The sequence below is a fragment of the Anser anser genome (assembly GCF_964211835.1).
Source record: "Anser anser genome assembly, chromosome: 1".
NCBI classification, from domain to species: domain Eukaryota; kingdom Metazoa; phylum Chordata; class Aves; order Anseriformes; family Anatidae; genus Anser; species Anser anser.
In genome coordinates, this window is record NC_139720.1 from 62,969,022 (window position 1) to 62,993,963 (window position 24,942).

The window sequence follows — 24,942 nt, forward strand, 5'->3', positions numbered from 1 at the left end:
CATATGAGTCCACTCTATCATTTATCTTCTGTGGCTCTCAGCTGGGACTCCTATATGTTTTCTAAGGCACAGCATGGTGTTCGGTACAGAACAAAGCACAAAGCTGAAGAGTTCCCCTAATTTTTAAATTTGTTTCATGCAGCATTCAGACACCTCAATCTGTTAATTATTACGTCTGCAAAGCCTAGGCATACATATTCATCACCTGCAATTGTCACGTTGCCAGCTTTTGCAATTACAATCACCAGCTACATGATGTTTGGCATTTTTCTCAAAGATAAATCTCTCAAAGTTGTTTGGTTTTCTGGGAGTCTTGGTTCTCTTTCTTTCTTTCTTTCTTTTCTTCTTTCTTTCTTTCTTTCTTTCTTTCTTTCTTTCTTTCTTTCTTTCTTTTTTCTCTTTCCTTCTTTCTTTCTTTCTTTTTTCTCTTTCCTTCTTTCTTTCTTACTCTCTCTCTCTCTCTTTCTCTCTCTCTGTTTCTCTCTCTCTCTTTCTCTCTCTCTCTTCCTTCCTTCCTTCCTTCCTTCCTTCCTTCCTTCCTTCCTTCCTTCCTTCCTTCCTTCCTTCCTTCTCTTTCTTTTCTTTCTGTTCTTTCATTTTGTTCTTTTGTTCTTTCTTTTGTTCTCTTTTCTTTCTTTTCTTCTTTTTCTTGTTCTTTTTTTCTTTTTCTTGTTCTTTTTTTCTTTTCTTTTCTTTTCTTTTCTTTTCTTTTCTTTTCTTTTCTTTTCTTTTCTTTTCTTTTCTTTTCTTTTCTTTTCTTTTCTTTTCTTTTCTTTTCTTTTCTTTTCTTTTCTTTTCTTTTCTTTTCTTTTCTTTTCTTTTCTTTTCTTTTCTTTTCTTTTCTTTTCTTTTCTTTTCTCTTCTCTTCTCTTCTCTTCTCTTCTCTTCTCTTCTCTTCTCTTCTCTTCTCTTCTCTTCTCTTCTCTTCTCTTCTGTCTTCTCTTCTCTTTTCTTCTTTTCAAGAAAATCTAAATTTTAGGTCCTGTGGTTTCAAATAAAAACCTGAAAAATATTACCTCATAGGAAAAAAAAAAAGAAAAAATCAATATTTTGGGAAAAAAAAAAAAAGAAGATTTTGGAGGATTGTAGCAATAAAAAGTCTAAAATATCACTTCAGTGAAAGTTGCACTTCAGTGTAAAAAATAGAGGAATTAGTTTATATAGATAAGAGAAGGTGGTATGCTGGAATCGATATGATAATTAACTACATAAGTTGTTATTATAAATGGTGATCAAAGGAGCCAGCATGGCTCCTGCATGAACTCAGAAGAAGAATTTATTTCCAATCGTAATAGAATGATCATTATGAAGGGCTTTCTGACTGTTAAGGTAGAGAAACATTGGAGCTGTCTGACTGCAAATACGGTAGAATATACTTTTGCTGTCTCTTCAAATGATTAGGTTAGAAAAACTGCTGTGGAAGAGCTTCACAATATACTTCAACTTGCTTTAGACCATCCATGAAGCATTTTTTTTGTGTGAATTTGTTCTTGTAATTCAATATACCTTGTTGCAGCAACATACATAGTGATGATACAAAACAATTTCTGTTAGTAGAGCAAAAAAGAAAATCCTGGAGGAAGGGGAGATCTGTTAAAACATGTAGAGACCTATGTCACGTGGTCATTCCCTAGGGAATATTATTTTGTATTCTCTTTTGAAGTAGGATCCTCTTTTTGCAGATGCTGGTCTCCCTTCCTAGCACATCATATCCACAGCTACTCAGATTTGCTTTGGTCTTTGAAGAGAAAGAGTTTGAAACCTTGTACCTATCCTGATAGTATTATAACTGATTTCAAAAATGTATCAGGTTCTAAAAGATAAGGTGATGGAAGACAACTTGGAAATTACATTTTATTCTCTATTCCAATTCTTGCTTTGCCGATAAATCTTTTATTGCTCTCTTTATGCACTTGAATAAAAAGTCTTTAGAAAAAAACTATTTCATAAGAAGAAGAAATATTGCTTTCAAAATTTTACATTGTACATGCTGAGCAAATGGTTGCTGGGAACTTTCTCAGGTAGAAAAGACTAAAAAATGTTGTGCTTGAATATGTAAATGGAACTCGTTTCTGGGATTTCTGAATAATTTTGGTAGACAAGAATAACTGTTTCATTGACGTGAGCAGTTGAAATATTGGTGCTTCAGACTGCTATAAACTTTGAAGTAAGTGTGAGTGTGGGGAGAATGTACTGGGGTACAATGAAAATTTCAGTGGAAGGGGACATCATCCACTTACTTAAATTGGGCACCAGAATTGTCTCTTCCCTTGCAGCTTTTTTATAGTACAACAGGATTTTTGTTATTATTATTATTATTTTTAAACATGCAATTAATAAGCAATACAAGTGTGCTTAGCACATCTAATTTTTATTTTTTTTGGTGCCAATTTATTTCTATTATTTGGATAAGAACACAATTCTATCTCTGTAATATATAAAATAAACTTTGTATCCATAAACAAATGGAGTAACAGCATTAAATCATAGGATCATAGAATCACAGAATGTTTTGGGTTGGAAGGGATCTTAAAGTTCATCTAATTCCATCCCCCATGCTATGGGCAGGGCACCTTCCACTAGACCAGGTTGCCCAAAGCCCCATCCATCCTGGCCTTAGACACTTCCAGGTATGAGGCATCCATCCACAACTTCTCTGGGCAACCTGTTCCAGTGCCTCACCACCCTCTGAGTAAAGATCTTCTTTCTAGTGCCTAATCTTTTTTAGTTTAAAATTATTACTCCTTGTTCTATCATTGCACTCCCTGACAAAGAGTCCCTCCACAGCTTTCCTATAGACGCCTTTAGGTATTGGAATATAATATCAGGAATATTAGTTACTGGAATATAATTCATACCTTCCTCTAGGACATGTCTCTATCTTCCTGTTTTTGAGTTTGAATTCACAGAATTGTGGGATTGTTGAAGTTGTAAGGGGCCTCTGGAGGTCATCTGGTCCAATCCTCTGCTCCAGCAGGGGCACCCAGAGAAGCTTGCCCAAGATCACGTACAGGTTGCTTCTGAATATCTCCAAGGAGGGAAACTCCACAACCACTCTGGGCAATCTGTGCCAGCGCTCCATCACTTGAACAGTAAAGAAGTGCTTCTTAATGTTTGGAAAGAAGTTTCTATGTTTCAGTTTGTGCCCACTGCCTCTTGTCCTGTCACTGTGAACATTTGAAAAGGGCCTGTCTCTGTTTTGGTTGAACTCTCTCTCTATATATTTATATCTCACAGGGAGAGATGTTCCAATCCCTTTATCATCTTCATGGCCCTTCACTGGATTCTCTCCAGTATGCAGATGTTTCTCTTGTGCTGGGAGGTCCCAAACTGGACACTGTGCTCCAGATGTGGCCTCACAAATGCTGAGTAGAGAGGAAGAATCACCTCCCTCAACCTGCTTGTAATACTTTTCCTAATCCAACCCAGAATACAATTAACATTTGAGACAAGGCACATTGTCAGTTCATGTTCAACTTAGTGTCCATGAACACCCCTGGGGCCTTTTTTGGCAAGCGGCTTTCCAGTCAGTCAGCCCCCCGCATTTCCCATGTCTAGGACTTTGCATTTCTCTCTGTCAAACTGCATGATGTTCTTGTAAGCCCATTTCTCAAGCCTGTCAAGGTCCCTCTGGAGGGTAACACAACCACCTGATGTATCAGTCACTCCCCCTAGTTTTGGATCAGCAGTAAAATTTCTGAGGTTACACTCTGCCCTGTTGTCCAGGTCATTAATAAAGAAATTTAACAGTGTTAGATTTGGTACTGACCACTGGGGTACACCACTAGTTACTGGTCTCCAGTTGGACTTATAATGTTGGTCACCACCCTCTGGGCCCAGCCACTCAGCCAGTTTTCAAATGGCCTCAATGTCTGTTAATCCAGCTTCTCTATGATTATCTGATGGGAAACAATGTCAAAAGTCTTACTGAAGTCAAGATAGACAATATCCACTGCTCTCTACCAAGGCAAGCCTTCCATTATAAGAAGCTTATCATGATAGTCAAACATGTCTTCCCCTCTGTGAATCGATAATGACTACTCCTGATGATTTACTTGTCCTTCATGTGCCTCAAAATGGTTTCCAAGGTTAGTTAGTCCATCACCTTCCCATGGATCAAAGAAGACTGACCAGTCTGCAGCTTCCTAGTTCCTTCTTCAGAACAAAATGGGAAGAAGTTCATAAATAAGTTAGGAACAAATTATGAAACTTGTAAAATAGCAGTGATACTCATTTTCCTCATAGGAATATTACAAAAATTAAATTAACTTGTATATTTTATTTATATATGTAAAATACTTTAAAACATACAGGTATTGTTCTTTAGAACTTAGACATCATCTTGGAGAGCCGTCTTTTATTTCATATTGTATTTTTAGGAAATGAAGATTTAAATATTTATTTATTATTTTTTTTCCCTACAGTTACTCTATGTTCAATAGAAACTTCTGTTAAACAAGTTAAATGTGTGTTTAATTTCTTCAATATCTTTTCAGGTAACTGTGTGACATTGCCATAAGCACCCTTAAAGCAAAGCCATGTCAAAAAGAGCTACAAATCAGCTGTGCAAAGTTACTCCCTTATCCTTTTCTCTGTTACTCAGCTGCTTTACGGCAAGTTCTCCAAGGAATAAACTCCTGGCTCTCTGTGACATACTCTTGCTACTCTTGTACAAGGGAGTATAGGTTTGAAAGCAATCCTGGTTATCAAAGCAGCAGAATTATATTTCCCATGTTGGTTCTTAAACCTTAGCAATTAAGTCAGACATAGTCTCAGCTTTATAGTATAGACTGGGGAGCTGATTTCTAAATAAAAAAAGGCTCTCTCTGCCGTAAGTATTTATCCACCCATCAAAACTCTGCATCTGTGATTCTTTGAATTCAAAACCCTAAAGAATTTCAAAAGAGTTATACAGCCTATTATTTTCCTGTCTGATAAAATTTGTTTTGAAGAGATTAGCAATAAATCTGAGACTGTTCAAGAAACCCAGAGGAGTGTTTAGGACATTTCACTATATAAGTTATAGATTTAAATCTAATTCAAGTCAATTATTGCCAGAAGTAAGAAGTGTCTTAATTCCCTTTGGCTGTTAGGACAAGTTGGTTAGGACAAGTTTACCTTTATCCTCAACAAAAATATGGACACATCACACATTCTTTCACCTTTTTGGCATCCTTAGGAAAGAGGATTGGAACTGAATAGTCTGGAGGCAGTTACCTTCACATTACTATGATATTGTTTGTTTAGACAAAATGAACAGCCTGTGAAATATCATAATTGTTTTGGTAAGTATTGACTGCTTCAATAGAAGGATATCCTCCTCCACAAGTATAAGATTATTACCCTAAAAAAAATAAAAAAATCTTTAAGCTGCAGAAGTGACTTCTTGCAGTAAGGCAAGTAAAGATTTAAACTCTTAATTTATGCCTTATTTCTTTGGAGTCTTCATTGCTCCTAGTTGCATTGTACCTGCCCAGCAGGAAGAGGCCATCTGTTCCCAACTAACCAGTCCAGACCTACTTCACTATCAGCAACTTCAATTTAAATTACAATTTTGTATGACCACAATTTGTAATTAGTAATCAAGAGATGATTCTACCACTTGAAATATCACATAGAACTGCAGGAATCTTTAATGTGTTTGATTCTGTTCCATTTAGGTTAATTTGAGATCTATTTTTGACCTCAGTGAGTTCAGTACTACCTGTGAGTATAATACTACTCAGCATTAGTGCTAATAACTACAACTCTCTCATTTGCCTAATTTCAGCAGGTTCTGTCAACCTAACTTTTCCTATCTGGCACCCAAAACAATATATTACCCAAAGTGAGCTCTGACAATGAAAGCTCTGACTTTCCTTCCACTCCTACCCATTTAGTCGTTTGGTTAAAAAAAAAAAAAAAAAAGAGCTCTATATCTACTTTACTTTTCCTCTTTCCAAAACATCACAGTCACACTCATAAAGTTAAAATTGCAGAGGAATTCCTACACTCCCAGGCGGGATGACAGCTCATGTTTCATGGAAAATGCATGAAGTGCAGGACTCCAATCTATAACAAACAGACTGCAAAGGCAAAAAGCCATTAGTACATAGGCTGTTGAGGGAAGGAAATGTGGAAATGATGTTGTGTTTCACCGTGTGTTCTGGTCATCTCCCAGCCGTGTACTGCTCACACTTGCTTCATGGCTCTTGTTACAGACATTCTTAAAAAGGTCCAGTGATGGTTTATCTTTCAGATTTCAGGTTTGCTCCATTTCTTGTCTTGAAAGTAGATGCTCTGTCTCAGATGGAGTCTCCTGTATTCCCTCCCCCATTGTCCCACTGCCCAAAAATTAACCCTGGAAGCATCTCAGACTGTTGTGGAGAGGAGAAACTGGAATGAGAGTTTCTAAGTTCAACATAGTTGCAGTAGCAGCAACATTTTCAGTCCTTGTTTCCAAATAATTTTGCAGTGTTGGCTTCCAGACATGGCCAGACCTAGACTATATCTGAAAAAAAAAGAATGCAACAGAATGGAGGTTAGCATCCTTTATATATCTTCTGCCTCTCTTTCTAACCAGGAGAACTCAGGTCATTGTGATTGTCTTAGTAAGACAGCAAACATAAATCACTGTAGAGGAAATGTCCTACTTTCAAGGTAGTCTGATCCCAACAAAAAAGAAAGAAACTCATGGCACCACTTACTGTTGCAGAAGATGGTGTCACTCAAGCTGTTGCTTAAGTGCTTTACAGCCCTGCTGCATGCTGGCTAAAACCCCACACATGAGATTTCAGAAGATTTCTCAGCAGTGGGCCACTGATGGTTGGGTTGTGTTATATCCCTTTGGCCCTGCTAGAGGGTTGGAACAGTGAGCAAGGCTGTGAGGAGACTTCAGAGGCTCAGGAAATGTGGCCATCAAAGCAAGAACCCTGAAGCACCAACAAGAAGATTCTCTAAACAACTTTAATAAAATAGCTTACAACAATAGAGGAAAAATTCATCATGGCCTTTCTTGTCCTTCTGAAGAAGAAGCAGGGACTGAAAAGTGGTTTTGATTTGATCTTTAAGAAAATCAATCTTACTCCTACAAGAACTTTTTTTTTTTCCATATCAGATGAATATTCATTTTCTAAGAAAGTTTCAGACTTCAGACTGCTGTTTCTTAAAGAGTGATAAACAATATAAAAAGCATATCAGAGAGTTTGGGAAATTCCCTTCTACTAGCTGATATTAAATGCTTCTTCATCATTAATCCAGAGACACAACAACTGCAGCATTTGATAGTTTTAACTTGCAAGTAATTTTAGCTGTGCATAAAGTATGAATACAATTACAATATCAGAATATTGCTATTTCTATTGTACTAGAACTCTGCTCCACACACCTTCTTAAGATAAGATAGAAGTGTTTAATGTGAATACATCTTCAATTAACATTGCTGGCAGATAATGGAAGGCATTGATTGGAAAATCGTTATCAAGGTAAAAGTGTTTGAGAACTAAAGAAACAACGTGTCTGTCATACCTGACTATAATTCCAGCAATGTTCCTAATCAAAATGGGATTTCATTAAAGTTCAGGTGATGGTAGAAGTTCTTTAGATGTACTTATGCAAATATATAAACAAACAAAGAATAATTTCATGTCCATGCTCTCTTTGTAGGGAATGTAAAGATGAAGTGTCTAGTAGCTTTAGTGTTTTTGGTGGTGGTGGTGTTTTTTTTGTTTGTTTGTTTGTTTGTTTTCTTTTACAATTTCTGCATCCCAAAGGAATGGCAAGTACTATAATGAATTATTAAAATTGTAATCAATAGTGCATTTGTAAATTTACAATGTACTCAATGCACAGGCTATCTTCTTCTGTATCTGGGCAACATCCAATAATTGTCTGATACTCTCCCATTAGAAAATTATTGACTTTTTTCTTTTTTTCTCTTTTTTTTTTTCTGGTGGTTGAAGTTTCCTGATATTGAGAAAAAACAATGTGAATTAAAAAGTACATTTAAACAAATTCTTGCTTGATGAGGGCTGACTTAAGTCTAGCAATCTTCTGTCCAAGAACTGCATGTGAATGGTTGCAGCCGTTCTGCGACTGCACACTATTCTCATTGAAGGCTAGACTGCTTCATTCTCCTGGCAGATATTAAGACTGAATGCTATATAAAAATAGCAGTAACAGCATAACTTATCTGACCTGTGTTGACTTTGTAAATCTTGTTATGAAATGTGCGTATAGGTAATTTAGCAGATGTTAAGTTACAGACAGTTTTTTTTGCAGTCGAAAGGTTTTGAAGTTTTTTTTTTTCAAAAAGGAAGAGAAGAGAAAGCATACAAATATATTCTCCACTACATCTGTAGTTAAAATAAAAAGAAAATACAAGTGGAAATAAAAAGAAAATACAAGTGGATTCCTTATGAATCTGATCAAAGTCATACACATTTCAGTACTTGAGTGTTTTAACACATTCTTCCTCAAGAACAGCCATTAGGCAAGACATTACAGCTAGACAAACAACTACAGACCAACACAGGATCCACAATGCAAAAAAAGAATAAACCAGTTTCTTTTCCCTGTGTGCTCTAGGCTCCTGGGTCACAGCCTCAGGACAATGTACTTTGATTTCCCAGAATACAACAAGGAAAGTTTTTTTATTTTATTTTATTTTTATTTTCTATCACTCTCTGAAAATACACTATTGGTCTTTCTTGAAGAAGAGAACAGAGCAGGTAGTGCTACTTTGATCTGGTGCAGCAACTTCCATGTCATTGCAATGGCCTGTTGGGAACTTGCAGAAGACATTGTGTTTGAGGAGTTAGTGATCTCAAGCAAGCCATGTACTGGGTCTTGTACTATGGGCCTGAGCAGTCCATCTGTTAGTAGGAGTGCTTGCTGTAAGGAAATCTGCTAGTGTGCCCCATGCTGGCCTGTGCTGTACACTGGTGGATGTTATGACAGATAACTTGGCAGGAGAAGATATATGATTCTGTTTGTTTCATAAAATAAAAGGCATCACAGCATGGGAGGGAGGAAGAACCTCTCCACAGACAGGTGCAACGCGAAAGTCCTTCTGGGGTTTGTCCAATACTGCATGAACGAGCGGTTCCCAGACTCTTAAGAACTTTAAATTTACTCACTATCTGTATTCCTGTTTTTGTTTAATCTTATAAAACAGCTATTTTATTAAGCCATTTGCTGTTGGGATTCTCTTATTAAGATCCAGAAAAAGCCTCACATGCTCTCTCTCTCACTCTGCTTCTTCGACTGCAGAACAAACAGTAAGGGGAACAGGGTGTATTTTGAGGTGCTCATAATTTCCTGTGGGGATATTACACAGAATGATGGTCACTGTGGATTACCATGGAATAATTTAGTTTACAAACCTTGAAGCTCTGTGACATGCTCTGTCTACTGTTACAAGAAGCTCAAGTTGCTTATGAAACCCAAAGGCTAGACCAGCTTTTTGGTAGCAACAAGCCTCTTTTGTTCAGTATATCATTAAGAGGTCTTCAGCCAAAAGAGAGAAAGCACACAGCAAACCCACCACAGGTATTTACAAACATGATTTACAGGTAAGTGGTAAACTCTGTTTGTGATCTTCACTCCCACAGCTCTAAGCACTTGAGGCAGTAATTTCATGTGTTCTTAGTTTAAAGCAACAAAAGTGAAGTTCCATCTTCTGTTTCCCCATCTTCTCCATGTCTTCCTGTGGATCTGCATGCTTTCTGTGGATCTGTTATGCACATTGGATTTGTGAGCTGATTGCAAATAAAAAGATAAATAAATAAAAATCTTGTTGGAGACGTATCTTGATGGCAGAGGTAGGAAAGAAGGTCTGAAGTCTCACGTGGCTACCGGTTCCATGAGAAACAGAAGTACTTGAACAAAGGTTAAAACCCATTTCCAGGGAGCTGTACATATGTTTTCTCTTGGTTCTCGTGCTCTAGAAACTCCCAAGTTATCTAAATCGATTGAGTATTGCATCATGTCCACCTGGTCATTCAAATCTATCTGGACATGGACATAAATTGTGACCAGAACCAAAAGCTTCTGTTCTATAAAGCTCCTTGTTGAAGTCAAGCCTGGGCTATCGTGATCTTCTTTTTAGTGAAGATAAATATTGCATCAGTATTGAAGCCTGAGTAAGAAGTGTCTTAAGAGGCCAGGAAGATCACTGTATCAACCCTTGCTGGATTATGGGACAGGTAATGCATGTATTGTTGGTTATAGCTTGCCTTACTGGGGCTACTACTCTTCACAGTCAAATATTGCAGCTTTTATTTGGATATGAGGCTCACTTCTTTGCAAACTATCTCCTCTGAGGATGTCTGAAATATGGGGACCTGCAGGTTGTTGTTAATGAAAATGGAGTGCAGAACTATAAAAAAAAATTGGGAAGGGAAGAGAAAGAAGTCTGTGTTTCTGAAAGGAAACTCATTAATACCATTTCCTGCTAGTAGCGTATGCTGAGGAGCAAGCCGATAAAGAATCTCCACCTGCTTCAGATGGATCCCTGGCTGGTGGAAAAGTCTGGCAGTTGCATTTCTCATGTGATATACATCTACTTTAAACGCTGCTTCTCCCCAGTTAGGGTTGGGAGAGGGCCAATATCCTCTGATATGATAAGTACCATGGATTTCATGCACTCCATCTAAAACCATAGAGTATCTTCTGAGATCCTCTCAGCTGGAAAAAGGTAAAGAGACTCATGACACCAAATCCTTGGCAAACCATAACAGAGATTGTTGCAAGAGGAATCCCTGCCTAATCATAACAAACTGTTCCATTTCTGCCTTGCCACTGTATCCTACAGGAGAAAACAAATATCCTTTAACTTGTGCCCTCTCCTGGAAGACAGTGAAGTTACTCTCCTCTCTTGATAGGCAGATGGCTATTTCCTGACCCTGCTAAATGCTATTCCTTAGCAACCCTTGTAAATAGACTGTGCTGTGACTACTTATCAATAAGTGGTCAGAATAGTGGATGAATATTTGTTGTGTCTGAATGGTCACAAGCGAGAAAGGATATTTTTTAATGTGATGTCCAGTATCTGGGTTTTGCATATATCTGAACTGTGTCATTTTGGAAAATATTGATGACCATGCAAGGCCAAGTATGGTACTTCAGAGGGCTGTGACAAAACCAGAGATTGCACCCCTGCAGTCTGTAAGAACAGGGGTCAAGAGTTTTCCAGCCTTTCTCATGTAGCTGAGCTTCTTCACCAAAGTGACACAACAGAAAAGCAGTAGAAAGTTCTTATATATGCACCAGTATATAAGCAGTCTGGACAATCAGAGGAGTAAGATCCCTGTGCAAAACTGTGAACTCTTTGAAATGAGAACATACACACTGCTTTTTTTTTTTTTTTTTTTTTCCTGAGAATGAAGTGAATTGATTTGCAGCTTCCCACTAACAATAAATAATGTCCAACTCTAGAGACATATTGTAGATCTTTTTTTGCTTCAGCAGTTTGACAACTTCTGAAGTGGAAGCTGAGTTAATGACCCAAAAATGAGAATACCTGAAAACAAGCCATCTTTAGGCCAGCCAACTGAAGTACATTTACACTGCATATAGAGCCAGCATGGAACAATTTTACTGTGTTGACTCAAGAAACAGAGTTCAGGTTTCATATTAGCTGGATTTTTCATGCTCAAGTTTAAGATTTTAATACAAAGTAAGACATCTGGGGACTTTCATCTGTTTAGAGATTAAATATGCCAAGGAGACTAGGATACAGGGAAGATAATTTTTAGTTATAAAGAGAAGAAAGTGACAGATTCAAGGGAGGCTATATAAAAAACAAACGTACATATATATAAATCTAGGTGTTGAAAAGCATCTTACTTCTGGGAGATGCATAAACATGCTGTCTCACAGACTTATTTTCCCTTTAGGAGGGCTAGACTATTCCACTGAGATCCATGAAGATAATCTCGAGGCCCCTGTCTTGCTCCATAGACACTCAGAGTGGCAAAGCAGGGTGCTATAATACCAACAGGCATTAAGGTTGTCTCTCACTCTAAAGGTGGTGGCCCTCACATCTTGGATGTGGTAGCCAAGCACACATGCTTTTTCTACCAGGTTATAGTTCAGAACCTGAGAAAAAAAAAATGGTCATGTCCCTCTAGGACTGCAAGGCCTAGATATTGTTTCTAAAGGGTTGTTCTTTTGACTTGACTTGAAAGGTAGTGATGAATGTCTAAATATACATACCTGTTGTAACTCAGAATGGCAGAGATAAAACTTTCCCTGGGCTTCACTAGTCCTTTCCAAATGAATAAGCAGTATTGTTCTTGATTAACTTACCCAGAGAGCACATTTGTCCCTTAGCATTTTTAATATATGGCCATATATGGGTTACATGGTTGGTAAATCTGTGTTGACTGGAAGGTGACAGACAGAAGGACAGGAATCCTGAAGAAGGTGTGTTGTTGTTGCATGGCAAACACAAGCTTACTTGTAGAGGGTGGCCTGTCTCATCTTCATACTCTGCAGCTGCTCTCAGTCACTAAAAGTTTTGAGGGCAGTGCAATCACACTAGTGTTGTTTTTTCTCCACTGTAGCTCAGTAGACAGTGGAAGGAAAAGAGTCACAGTACAAATCCAGTCACCATTAACTTGGGGAACACGGCAGCCAGGATACCACAGTGGAGCCATTCATGGGTTGAAGACCTGCTGTCTCAACAGATCAGAAACATATAGGGTACAAAAGGCTCCACACAGCTCCAAACCTGGCCTCTGCTCATGATAATGGCCTGTAGCTATATGACCTGAGAAAGACCAGAGTGGCACATGCCAGGGAGGGAGATGCAGAGGTGTGTGGGTAGCTGATCAGACCAAGTTACTCTCTAGACACATGGGCCTTAGTGGACAAATTAAATGATCCTACATGCTACTTTTGCTTAAATTAGACAACCAAGGCAGAATTTGCATTTAAGCCACTGATAGACATATGCTATGAAATCAATGGCAGTGCAAAAACATTCAGATAGGATTTAAAATAGCAGTGGTCCACACCACCACATGGTTTGTTTTTCCATTTTTTTTTTTTTTCCTTTCAAATCCAGGCTTCATAGATGTTTAGTTCACAGAAAATTCTCCAGTTCCTCAGCCTCATATGAAAAGATGACAGGAGACCATTTTCAGCGCACTTACATCAGCATACTCAGCTAAGATCCTGGATTTATGCATCTGTTTCTCATGTCTCATGCATACACCATCAAGATAGCCATGTTCCACTAATAGTAGTGAAATTTGCTGTTCCTTCTCCATTCTAATATACGGAATATTACTACAGATCAGATTACTAGTGAGGGTCCCAGTCACTCCTAAATTGGTGACATGAAGAAAACGGAAAGAATTTACTAATCTTTTCAATACTTGTCTGTCAAAGAGCCAGTAATACTTCACTGTTTCTGAGCCACTAAACAGAAAGATGAAAATCAAGTATGATAAAGATTGCACTTTTTTGGCACCATGGTCCTAGAACAGATTACTGTTAGATAATTAGACCATAAGCCTCCCCACAGCAGGTACTTTGGCTTTATAGCCACCTGGATTGTTTGTTAAGCACCCAGAGTGCTATTCACGCTTTAAGAACAAATTAATTATCATGAATCAATTAAAAGTGCCCTATCCATGCTAATGGGTACACTGGATCATCAAGCAAACCTATTCAGAAATTTTTATGAATAATATTCTTTCTGGAGTTAGTGCAATATTAGTTTGCAAGGTTTTCATCTTGATTTCCCTTCTCAGTTTATTTTTAACATACTATTTTAGCACAGAAGAACAGACATTCAGAGTCAGTGGTCTGTGAGATATTCACTGTTTATTTTTATTTTTTTCTGCATCTATGTTAAAAGTTCTGTCAGTTCTGTTTCCTCCTGACATTTGTGATCCTGACACAACTGATTCTTTTTAAAGGAGAATGTTAATGATAAATAGAAAATAACAAATAAACACCTCTAAGCAGTATATTTTAGGGGAATAATAATGTATTCTGGTATTTATGAAACCAATGTTTGGAAACACTTTCTTGTCTGCCCCACAACCCTCAAGATCTTGGGACTAAATTGAAAGCAAAATGGCCTGAAAGTAAATAAATGTAGTACTTTCTATTCAGGTTGTGTATTTGTGGAACAGGATTTTGTTTTGATACAGTTGGTTGAACAAATCATCAGTGGCTGAAATCACTCAGAACTACCTTATTAGAGAGACAAATCTGAGGAGTGCAGCACAAATAAATGTTTGTGTCATATTTCATTCTCTCCCCAAAGAAATACAAAACATTTGCTCCCTATTTTCACAGAAATCCCTGCTATTCAACTGCTAACTTGAGTCACTGAGTGGAAGCAGGCAAAAAGCAGCAGGAATTCTAAAAGGAACTCACTTTAAAATTATGTCTTTATAGAGCACTGATCCCTCATTAGGGATCTAGTTAGGGGTATGATTTTGCTTTATTTTTCTCTTTTAGAGAGTATACTGGGGAATGTTTGTTGAACTAGAGGATTAAATGCAGTAGGATCTGCACTGTATGCATTTCTATTACTAAAGAGAGTGTTTTGCTAAATAGAAATTAAAGGTCCTTGATCACAATATAAATATTTGTTTATTTGTTTGTTTGTTTGTTTTCCTGGTTGAAGAATTGTGTTCCCAAAAGACATGACAAACCTGGTTCCCACAAAAGGGGCCTTAGAATTGCAGGCCGCTGTTTTCTGTGAAGAAATAGGCAACAAGGAGAAAGCAAACAAACAAACAAACAAACAAAAAAGTATTTACAAACAACTGGCTGACCACTGTATTATGTGGCTCAGGACAGAGTTGGTAAATCTTTGCTTGAGGAACCCCTTCTGATGACAGAGCTTCTATAGCTTTTTTTATATGGGGACACATATGCATCTCTAGAGGACAGAACAATTTCTAATCATGAGAAAAACTGTCAGCAGGACTTTAGTATGAGAATTCGCTCTGAAAACAAAATCTTGTATGAACACTTTTTAAAACATGTGGACAAACATATTTAATTATTGCACCCCTTTGCCTCCCACTTCTCCAAACCAAAAGTCTTCAGAGTAACATCGCAGAAGGGTGCAAGGGGTCTTCAGCAAAAGATCTGCTTTCTCTTACCAGTAAGGTCTCCTGATAGAGAATGGTGACAAAAAGATGACAGGCTTACAAACTAGTTGTTTACCTTTCCAGAGTACGAAGAAAGTCAATCCAGCAAAAGGTGTTTTGTCACAGTCTTCAAAATATTTGTGACATCTAGGGACAGTTTCATTTTGAAGTTGCAACTTGAACGGACAACATTTTGCAGTTTGCTCTTAAATATGTGATTGAAAGGGTCTGCCATCAGGACAGACACCATAACTTCTGTCTCAAGGCCTTGTTTAACCAAAGCAGGTATGATTGATGGAGTGTCCAATCTCTCACACAGTGCTCTTGTTAACTAATGTCAACCTGCCAGGCAGTCCAGGATCCACAGAAATTTTATTGGTCTCCCAGGAAAACTTTAGGATATATTCTTTAATTAGGTTATGCTGCATAAATATGCCCTAAACATTGGGTTGTGTGTGTAATATTTATGTAATCATTTGACATGTTGTTTCTATTTACTTATCCAATGCAATTAGTAGTTTTTGAAGATCGACATGCAAACAGATCCTATTTTTCTGAAACACTTTCCACACAGTTGGGGAAAATAAATAAATAAATAAATGAAAAGTCAGAATTTCAATTAGATTCCCAGAGAATGTTTCAGGGAAATTTTGATGATGATACAGTAGGGGATTGTTCTCTCCTCTTGAATCCAGACAAGAGGACGACACAAAGAGAAATATCAGGCAATCAAAGCATTATTTTTGGATAGCAGATACCTGCAAAGATTCTGTTTCACACCTGCATCATTGGCCTAAGTGTAGATCCTTAGACAAATCATTTCATTTATCTGAAACTCAATATGATTATCTGAATCTCAATTTTATTCTGTTGTATTCTCTTCCTTGACACCTGTAGATGACAGGAATCTGTGCAAAGGAAAGACTACTGAAGGCAGATAGTGGTAAACTTCTCAGAATTCGGATTTTAAAAACATTTTTCAAACACATTCTTAGAATACAGTTATTACTTTATACCACTCAAGAAAACACCCTTTTCTACTGGAAACTTGCAATATTATCACAGAAAAAAAGGTTGTTCTCCTTTCAAGAAGAAAAGGTAGATCTCTAATATTAAAGTATGTTGTGGTTTACTTTTTTGTTTGTTTGCTTTGTGGTTTCTTTTCCCCATTAATCAAGCAGCATAAATAAAAACACAGGCATTTAAATGTGTGTCTAGAAGAGACAATATTTTTTTAAAGCCATTCCAGCCAAAACAAGACCCCTGCTGTTCGATCAGTCTAAGAGCAGCAGCTTGATTTGTTTCCTTTTGCTGCCAAACCAGCATCCCTCTTGAGAGCTTTCCCAAATACTCTGGGGACAGCTAGTAGGCAGCTCATGATCTGTTAGGACCCACCTTGTTAAGTGTTTCATCCCATCTTCTAAAGTCATTGAATCATAGAATCATAGAATGGTTTGGGTGTGTTAAAGATCATCTAGTTCCAACCCCCCTGACATGGGCAGGGACACCTCCCAGTAAATCAGGTTGCTCAAAGCCCCATCCAACCTGGCGATGTCCTTCTTGACTGTCCTAATAGATGTAAATTCAAATATGGAAATTGTCAACAGATTTCACATTCATCATGTATGCATTCTATAGTTTTCTGATAACAGAGAAATGTGCAGGTATTTTATCTATGGTTGGTTTCTCTCTCCAGAATTTGCTATCTAGCCTTGCAACTGGGTCTTTCAACTGGCAGCATGATGGTCTTGTATCAATCAATAAATGGTTTTCCTCAGATCAAATGAAGACAAAGTGAAAAGGTGTGCATGGTCATAAAAAATATATTTTTAGATATGCACATTTAATCAACTGACTCTTTCACATACATAATCATTAGGTCCATTCACTGGTATCTTACCTGACAGAGGCACTCATACACACGTTTTCATGCAGCCATGGAAACCATTTCACCAGGGCTACGATTTCTCAGCAAGGATGGTACAGTAGCTAGCCTCTATTAACTGAAGACTGAGTTACCACGAACTTGAAATTATTTGTTTTTGTCATAGAGTGAATTTATCAGAACTTAAACTGCATACTTATCTATGTTACCTCCATACTTTTTGTAATCCATTGCCTTTCATATCTATACAAAAAATAAATCTTAACATGGTCCCCATTATCTTTTACTGAGTAACACCATACTTATCCAAGCTTACCCGTTTTTTTCTCTATTTCCTCCCTGATTTTTTTTCTTTTCTTCCAGTTAAAACCTGTCCCAAATCAAACTAAAACATTAACCTAAAATGTTAAGCTAAGCCAAAAATAATATTACTTTATTGGTGCAAGAGCCTGGATCAGAGGATACAAAGTATTCTGAACTACTTCCAACTCCTAAAGTAAGACTGAAAGTAGGCATGGATATTCAGGTGACCATTTTAAAACAGAGAAAATTTGCTTCAGAACAAAGAACAAAAATAACCTTTCCTGTCTTTCAACTCTGACCTGAAACTGAAGTAATAACATTCTACATATTATAACATATTCAGAATATCTGGGATCCTTCTAGGTCTTATATGCAGATAAGAACAATGTTTTTGCTTTCTTTTTGGCTCCTATGCAATTCCAAAAGTTGTCACTCCTCATGGCCATTTTTATCACTTATGTTGTTGCTAGTTCTGCTGCAATAAAAAAACATCTCCGTGACTTCTAATGCAAAGATGCTGTAGATCTGCTATTTATTTTATTTGTCCTTGTTTATGAATTCCTTGCACAGGTTTATTTGCATGATGATGGTGTATATTTCTCAGAGTAAGTATATTGGTCAAAATGTAAATCACAGGAATTTAGAAAATGTTACTCTATATTTCAAAATATTTGATGCCCACAGGAGTGAGTTTACTTTGTTTACTTTTTCCCAGAAGAATATATAATAAATTCTGCAAATAAATGGATGGATTACAATCTGTGCTGCTGTTCTTCATCTGAAAATGGGGGCTCTGTCTTGCCTGTAAACTGGTAATCTTGGAAGGGGAGGGCAAGAAACATATCCTACTATGACTTTATGCATGTCTAGTCCCTAACATTTGCTTTTTCTCAGAATCTTGATCCTTGAGGTAGCATCAAATTGTTCATTTGTAACTGCTCCTTTTCTTTAAATGCTCTTTGATATTTCTTTTAAAAAAAGACACAGAACAAAAAAAAGTGCAGAAAGCATAATGATATTATCACACATGCTTTATCAACTTATACTCAATGAATTTACAACCGGGTAAACAAAACCATGGAAAGAGAAATAATTAATTTAAAGCCATAACATATATTGGGCATTTAGTTAATGAATTGATTCAATATACATTTGGAGATATTTATATCCCACTGCCATACTGAACTTTTATATGAGTTTATCTTGTGCTCTATTATCAATTTCTTATAGTTAAAAATGTAGGAAGGAAACACTTCTGCAATTATCTGTTGCTGCATCAGTCCATTGTATAGTTAATAGCACAGTGATGGCATAGTGTTATGAACTACAGCCATTTTTGTTAGTTACTTGGTCTCAGATCCTTTATTTAAATTATAATCCTATGAAAAGGACCTCATTCCAGTTGCTAAATGGCTAAATAATACAAAAGAGAAGGCGTGAAAACAACATTGTTGTAATATAAAATGTCTTATTGAATAAATGTTTCTAAAAGTCATTTATTATTTTTTTCTCTGATTTCCTTCAGGTTGGGCAGCCGTGATGGAAACGATGAAATCCCAGAGGCCAGAATATAGTTCATTTTAGAGATAACACTTACAAACTGGTCAGTTGTCAGTTTAAACTTTCATGCTGCCTCCCCAAGTCCATGGAGTCTCCATGTTTCAGTGCCTCCATGCTTCAATTGCCACAGGAAAAGGGACAATAAAACATATTATCCCCTTGGTATTTTCTCAACTTCCAATCCCAAGCAGATAATTTACACCCAGAAGCTTGATGTTTTACCTCTCTCTAAAAACACCGAGCTTTTAGAGATCTATTATGGTAATTCTGGATACTCTTCTCAGCTACATAGACTTATTCATCCCCTTCGGGGGTCCTGCTAAGCTCTTGGAATTAGTCCTACAGTATATCAATAAGTTTATCAAATGAATGTTGACCAACTGAAGAATACCGTATTTTTTTTAATGTACTTTAATATTGCTTGTTGATTCTGATAACCCCAGTATGGATCATTTTCCTGAAGAATGACTTCAAAGAGGTGGCAAAGTTAATTTCTTTGAAAGACAAGCACAAGTCAACACAAATACAACCAGACAGCAAAACTAGGGAATCTGAAAATGCTTGGTGTCTCTTCTGACACCCATTATAGTCCTGTTACAATGTAGTTACCCTTTTCCTGGCTTCCCTGTGGTTTCCTCCCAAATCATTAATTAATAACCATATGGCTGAAGAGAAAACATGAGCAGAAGGGATGCACCATTTCTTTTTGAAACATCTCCTCCTCCTGACTACTGCTTGCCTGAAACTCCAACAACTCAACAAGATTCCACTGCTCACTTCCCAATAACAGGGAGTCCTGAAATATGCAGAGGTGCCTTGTACATTGCTGTTAGTGGTGCAAGAGACCATTTCAGAGGTTTTAGTAAGGAACATTCAAAGTTCCGCTTCCTTTTTTTCAAAAAATAGAAACATATATTTTTGCTTGACAAAGTCAAGTTTTATGTAAAATTAAAACCATGATAACACATGAAAAAAACCCCAGTTCTTATATATATATATGTTTGTTTTCCAAAACTAAGCATAACCAAACCCTTTGAACTGTTTCTGCGGTTCACAGTAGATTAAAAAAAGAGCCTGAAGAATATTCCATCACAGAGCAGGGAAGGGAGGACAGAAGGAAGGAAACTCTATATTTGGAGAATGTGTGTCACTGTCCTGGTTCCAGTTAGGACAGAGTTAATTTTCCTCATAGTAGCTGGTAGGGTGCTATGTTTGGGATTAGGATGAGAAGAGTGCTGATAACATGCTGATGTTTTAATTGTTGCAGAGCGGTGGAGAACCACCGTAACTAGCTCGGGGGATAAGAGGGTGGTGAAGGAGAAAGGGAGAGTGAACAGGTAGGGAAACATGTCTTCCCCTGTCCCCTTCACAGATTGGCTCCCTAACGAAAAAAGGCAATAGGTGTAATTGCTAATAGTTTCCGAGATATGGTTTCCAAAGTATAGAGTCGACGTCAGTGCTGAGTACAAATACCAGGTTAGAGTCATGACCAGATATTTCATCATTTCATAAGCCATTGTTACACTGCACAGTACCATAACAATCTTAAACCAGGGCCCGGAAAGGATAAACAGTGCAACAGGGAGCACATACAGAAAGTAACGCGCTATAAAACTCAATTTGGAAAACAGGCACAGCAGACTGGAGATTAAGGCAATCAACATCGTGACTAGCAACTATTAAGCAGGTCCAATACTTATACCAATTTTAGTTTAACACACTCTGGTCAAATCTGTCGATATCTCAACCCTTCGAGCCCCACGTTGGGCGCCAAAAGGACTGTTGTGGTTTAACCCGGCTGGCAGCTAAACACCACACAGCCGTTCGCTCACCCTCCCCCCTCCCCCTCTGGGATGGGGGAGAGAAACGGGAAAGTGAAGCCTGTGAGTTGAGATAAAGACAGTTTATTAAGACAGGAATATAATAATAACAATAATAATAATAGTGATAATGATAATAGTATTAATAATAATAATGTGTAAGAAACAAGTGATGCACAATGCAATTGCTCACCACCCGCTGACCGATGCCCAGCCTATCCCCGAGCAGCCGGTGCCCCACCCCGGCCAGCCACCCCTATATATTGTTTAGCATGACGTCAGATGGTATGGAATACCCCTTTGGCCAGTTTGGGTCAGCTGTCCTGGGTCTGTCCCCTCCCAGCTCCTGCTGCACCCCCAGCCTGCTCGCTGGCAGGACAGAGCGAGAAGCTGAAAAGTCCTTGGCCTGGTGTAAACATTGCTCTGCAACAATTAAAACATAAGCATGTTATCAGCGCTCTTCTCATCCTAATCCCAAACATAGCACCCTACCAGCTACTATGAGGAAAATTAACTCTGTCCTAACTGGAACCAGGACAGTCACCTTATCCACTACCCCACACCCCTAAAGAAAAATACAGGACATGCCAAAAAAATAAATGCTACCCTGCAAACTAAAGTTACAAGACCAGCTCACAGCTTAAGCTAATGTTGGGCTCCTCAGCCCACCATGTCCCTTCAAAAGAGAATTTGCCTCCCTCTGACTGCATCATGATAAGTCAGGATTGTGTGTTATGTATCAGGCACTATCAGTGAAGAGGGTGGAGAAAGCTATTTATTTATATAATGCAGTGTTGAATAGAGACAATTAGTTCTCAGGGGTGATATGCTGGGCCCACCACAGTTTAATTTTAGTACTTCACTGCTGTTACTAGCATACGGTAGGAAACATTTGCTCCCACGGAGTTTTAATTAGCAGACTGGAGTTCACATTAGCTACATTATTAACTCACAGCTCCTGGTTTTCATTTGTTATGCCATGCCTTTTGTAAAGACACCACAATCACCAAGTTTGTGGGTCAGATATTTTTAATTTTTCTAAAATGCTTTTCAGAAACCTCATTGAAATGCTCTGTCAAAGACTGCCAGGAATGTTCTATGAATGACAGATGAACATATATAATTAGATGTAAGGTTTGAACTTCCCTTTGATAAGTAATGGGCTGAAAATCCATTAGTGGGTGTTTTCATGTCCACCTGGTGCAGCTGCTCTGATGCAAGATTCTTATGAAAAAGAAGTAACTGCATGCAAACTAAAAGTACCAATCCTTGGAAAATCTCAGGACTGAAAATACAAATATATTTGGGCTAACTCAAGAGAATTAATGGTTGCAGGACACAGATATGAATATGGGAGAGTGTACGAGATCTCCAAATCAGCAGTGATATAAGGACTGCCATACAACTTATCACTAGGGAAAAGGTTTAGATTGCGCTGTGGCACATCAAAAAGTCTGCTGTTTTTTCAGGGGCTGCAGCAGCCTACTGCCAGACCAGCCCATGCAATTGTTTAGGTTCTTGGTTTCAAAATTTCCCTTTGCAACTGTTTGTTACCTGCTAGAAGCTGGGGCTGGCTGTGGCTCTGTTTCTGGAACACTCTTTTATTACTCACTAAGTGACAGGCAACCACTTGTATGTGTGGTCGACAGATGGTATCTGTCAAGTCCAAAAGGATTTCTGTCCAGTTTTCCAGAATCAAAAGGATGATAGCTTTTTCTTTATTTCTTAAATTTCTGAACTCAAAACTTGGAGAAAGAAAACTGGTCTACAGAGCCGTAGACTGTTACACTTTGTTTTACCCCAATGGACATTTTCAAGCAGGGTAACTGATCATCGGTTTTTTTCATCATCTATTCGTTAATACAGTTTGGTTTGGTTTGGTTTGGTGTTGAAGACATTAATACTTTACGAAGCTAAATCCAATCTGACTGTTGCTCCACTAAAATTAATTACATTGTGAATTTGGCCTAGAGTGACTTCAGAAGATATAATCATGCTGTGGATTTGGCCTAGACAATTTTTATTATCTTGTTTTCTTGTTTTTCCAAAGGGACTCACAAGTCTTAGAATCCATCTGCTGTTTTGTAAACGCTGATACCCTTGTTAGAGCTTTATGTAGTAAGTGTTCTTTTTAAGGATGTTAATTATACTAAAGCAAGTTGATGCTCTGCATCAGCTGCTGGGAAAAAAAATAAAATAAAATAAAACTCCAACAAATAAGTATTGACTTCAGTTGGATTCTGTTCAAGATTTTTCCCCTTGATGGGGAGAACCTTCCAAGCGGTGATACAATACCTTCACATGATTTGAAAATCAGTGTTAGATACACCAATATTCCACAGACACTACTTTTTCTCTCCTTTTTACTTGTCTACTGGAAGGGAAGAAGCTCAAAGGCGTCTTGGCTCATCCATTATAATTCTGTTATGAAAAAAACAAACCGCTTTTGTGTCAGGAGTGAAGTCCAAGGACCAGTTTACTGGATAAGCTGAGCTGCAACAACCTGTCTTCTTGATACTGAACCTCCATGTTGCAGTGTGTATTGGGTTTATGTGACAAGGTTTGCATACCGGGGAGTTGCAGGGGTGACCTCTGTGAGAAGAGTCCAGAAGCTGCCCCATGTTAGATAAGGGCCAGTTTCAGCCAGCTCCAAAGGGACCTGCTGCTGGGCAGAGCCAAGCCAGTAAGCAATACTGTTTGCAACTCTGGGAGAGCAGATTTAAGAAAGGGAAAAAACCTGATGTGCCACAGCAGCTGGGACAGTGAGGAGTGAGAAACAGCCTTGCAAACCCCAAGGTCAGTGCAGAAGGAGGCTGAGGAGGTGCTCCAGGCACAGAGCAGAAGTTCCCCTGTGGCCTGTGGAGAGGCCCCTGGTGGAGCAGGCTGTCCCCCTGCAGCCCATGGGTCCCACACGGAGCAGATCTCCATGCTGCAGCCCGTGGACGAGCCCCCGGTGGAGCAGATGGATGTGGCCTGGAGGAGGCTGAGGCCCATGGAGAGCCCCCACAGGAGCAGGCCCCGGGCCAGAGCTGCAGCCCGTGGGGAGGAGCCCACGCAGGAGCAGGGGGTCTGGGGGGAGCTGCCACCGGTGAGGGACCCGTGCTGGAGCAGCTTGCTCCTGGGGGATGGATGGACCCCGTGGTACGGAGCCATGTGGAAGCAGTTCTTGAAGAGCTGCTGCCTGTGGGCAGCCCCCGCAGGATCAGTTCAGGAAGGACGGCATCCTGTGGGAGGGACCCCACGTGGAGCAAGGGCAGAGAATGACTGTGAAGGAGTGGCAGAGATGAAGAATTAGGGACTGACCACAACCTCCTTTCCCTGTTCCCCTGCACCACTCGGGGGGGAGGGGAGGGGGGAGGGGAGGGGGAATGGACGGACAGATGGACAACACACGTATAGAAGAGGGTGAATGGGGAAAAGGCGTTTTTAGGTTGTTTTGAGTTTTTTTGTTTCTCACTGCTCTAGCTTGTTAGTAATAGGTGATAAATTTTATTAATCTCCCTATGCTGTCTGTTTTGCTTGTGATGATAATTGTTGAGTGATATCCCTGCCCTTATCTCAACCCTTGAGCCCTTTACATCATATTTTCGCCCCCTTTTTCTTTGAGGAGTGGGAGTGAGAGAGCAGTTGTAGTGGAGCTCAGCTGCCCATCTAAGTAAAACCACCACACAGTGTTAAGGAAATATGGATCTATTTTTGAGGTAACTGGATAAGATACTGCAACAGAGATATAGAACATGATTTTAAAGGAACAAAATACTGAAGAGAAATTTGTGACAGTCTTAACACGGAGAACAAAAGGCATTTATAAGCAGCTGGAGGAGGATAGAAACTGAGATCACAAACTTTGCTAAAAGAAACATTCCTGATATTGAAAATTTCATGTACATTTCTACAAAACAAAAAGATATCCTGATTTTATTGTCCCTCTTACTCTGGACTAATGGCAGAAGCCTACTAGATTTTTCCTATTTTAATTTCATAACACTTGGTCTCTAAACTGTCAGATAAGGATTAATATTTTCAACATTAGTAACACGTATATGGCTTGGGGATCTTTTTATGTAGTGATTAATCTTCTTATATACATTGCATAATTGTTAAAACATAAAACACAAACAAAATGCCTTCATCTGCAAGAGCATACTTCTATAAATTTCAGTGAGTGCACATAATTCTATTCTGGGAGATAGATCATTTAAAAAAAATAAAAATAAAAGCGCAGTTTTGGTGTCAGATTTAGCATTGCTTTGTAAATCCCACAACTCAAGCTCAG

General features: G+C 38.5%; 1 long non-coding RNA gene across 1 annotated transcript; it reads right to left on the reverse strand.

The window, feature by feature from the left end:
• Positions 1-397: 397 nt before the first annotated feature.
• Positions 398-20,893, reverse strand: LOC310900781. The gene is made up of 3 exons (XR_014585384.1): positions 20,860-20,893; positions 2,859-6,490; positions 398-1,016 (listed from the first exon to the last, which is right to left on the reverse strand). It is a non-coding gene; the product is annotated as an uncharacterized lncRNA (long non-coding RNA).
• Between the last annotated feature and the right edge of the window lie 4,049 nt (positions 20,894-24,942).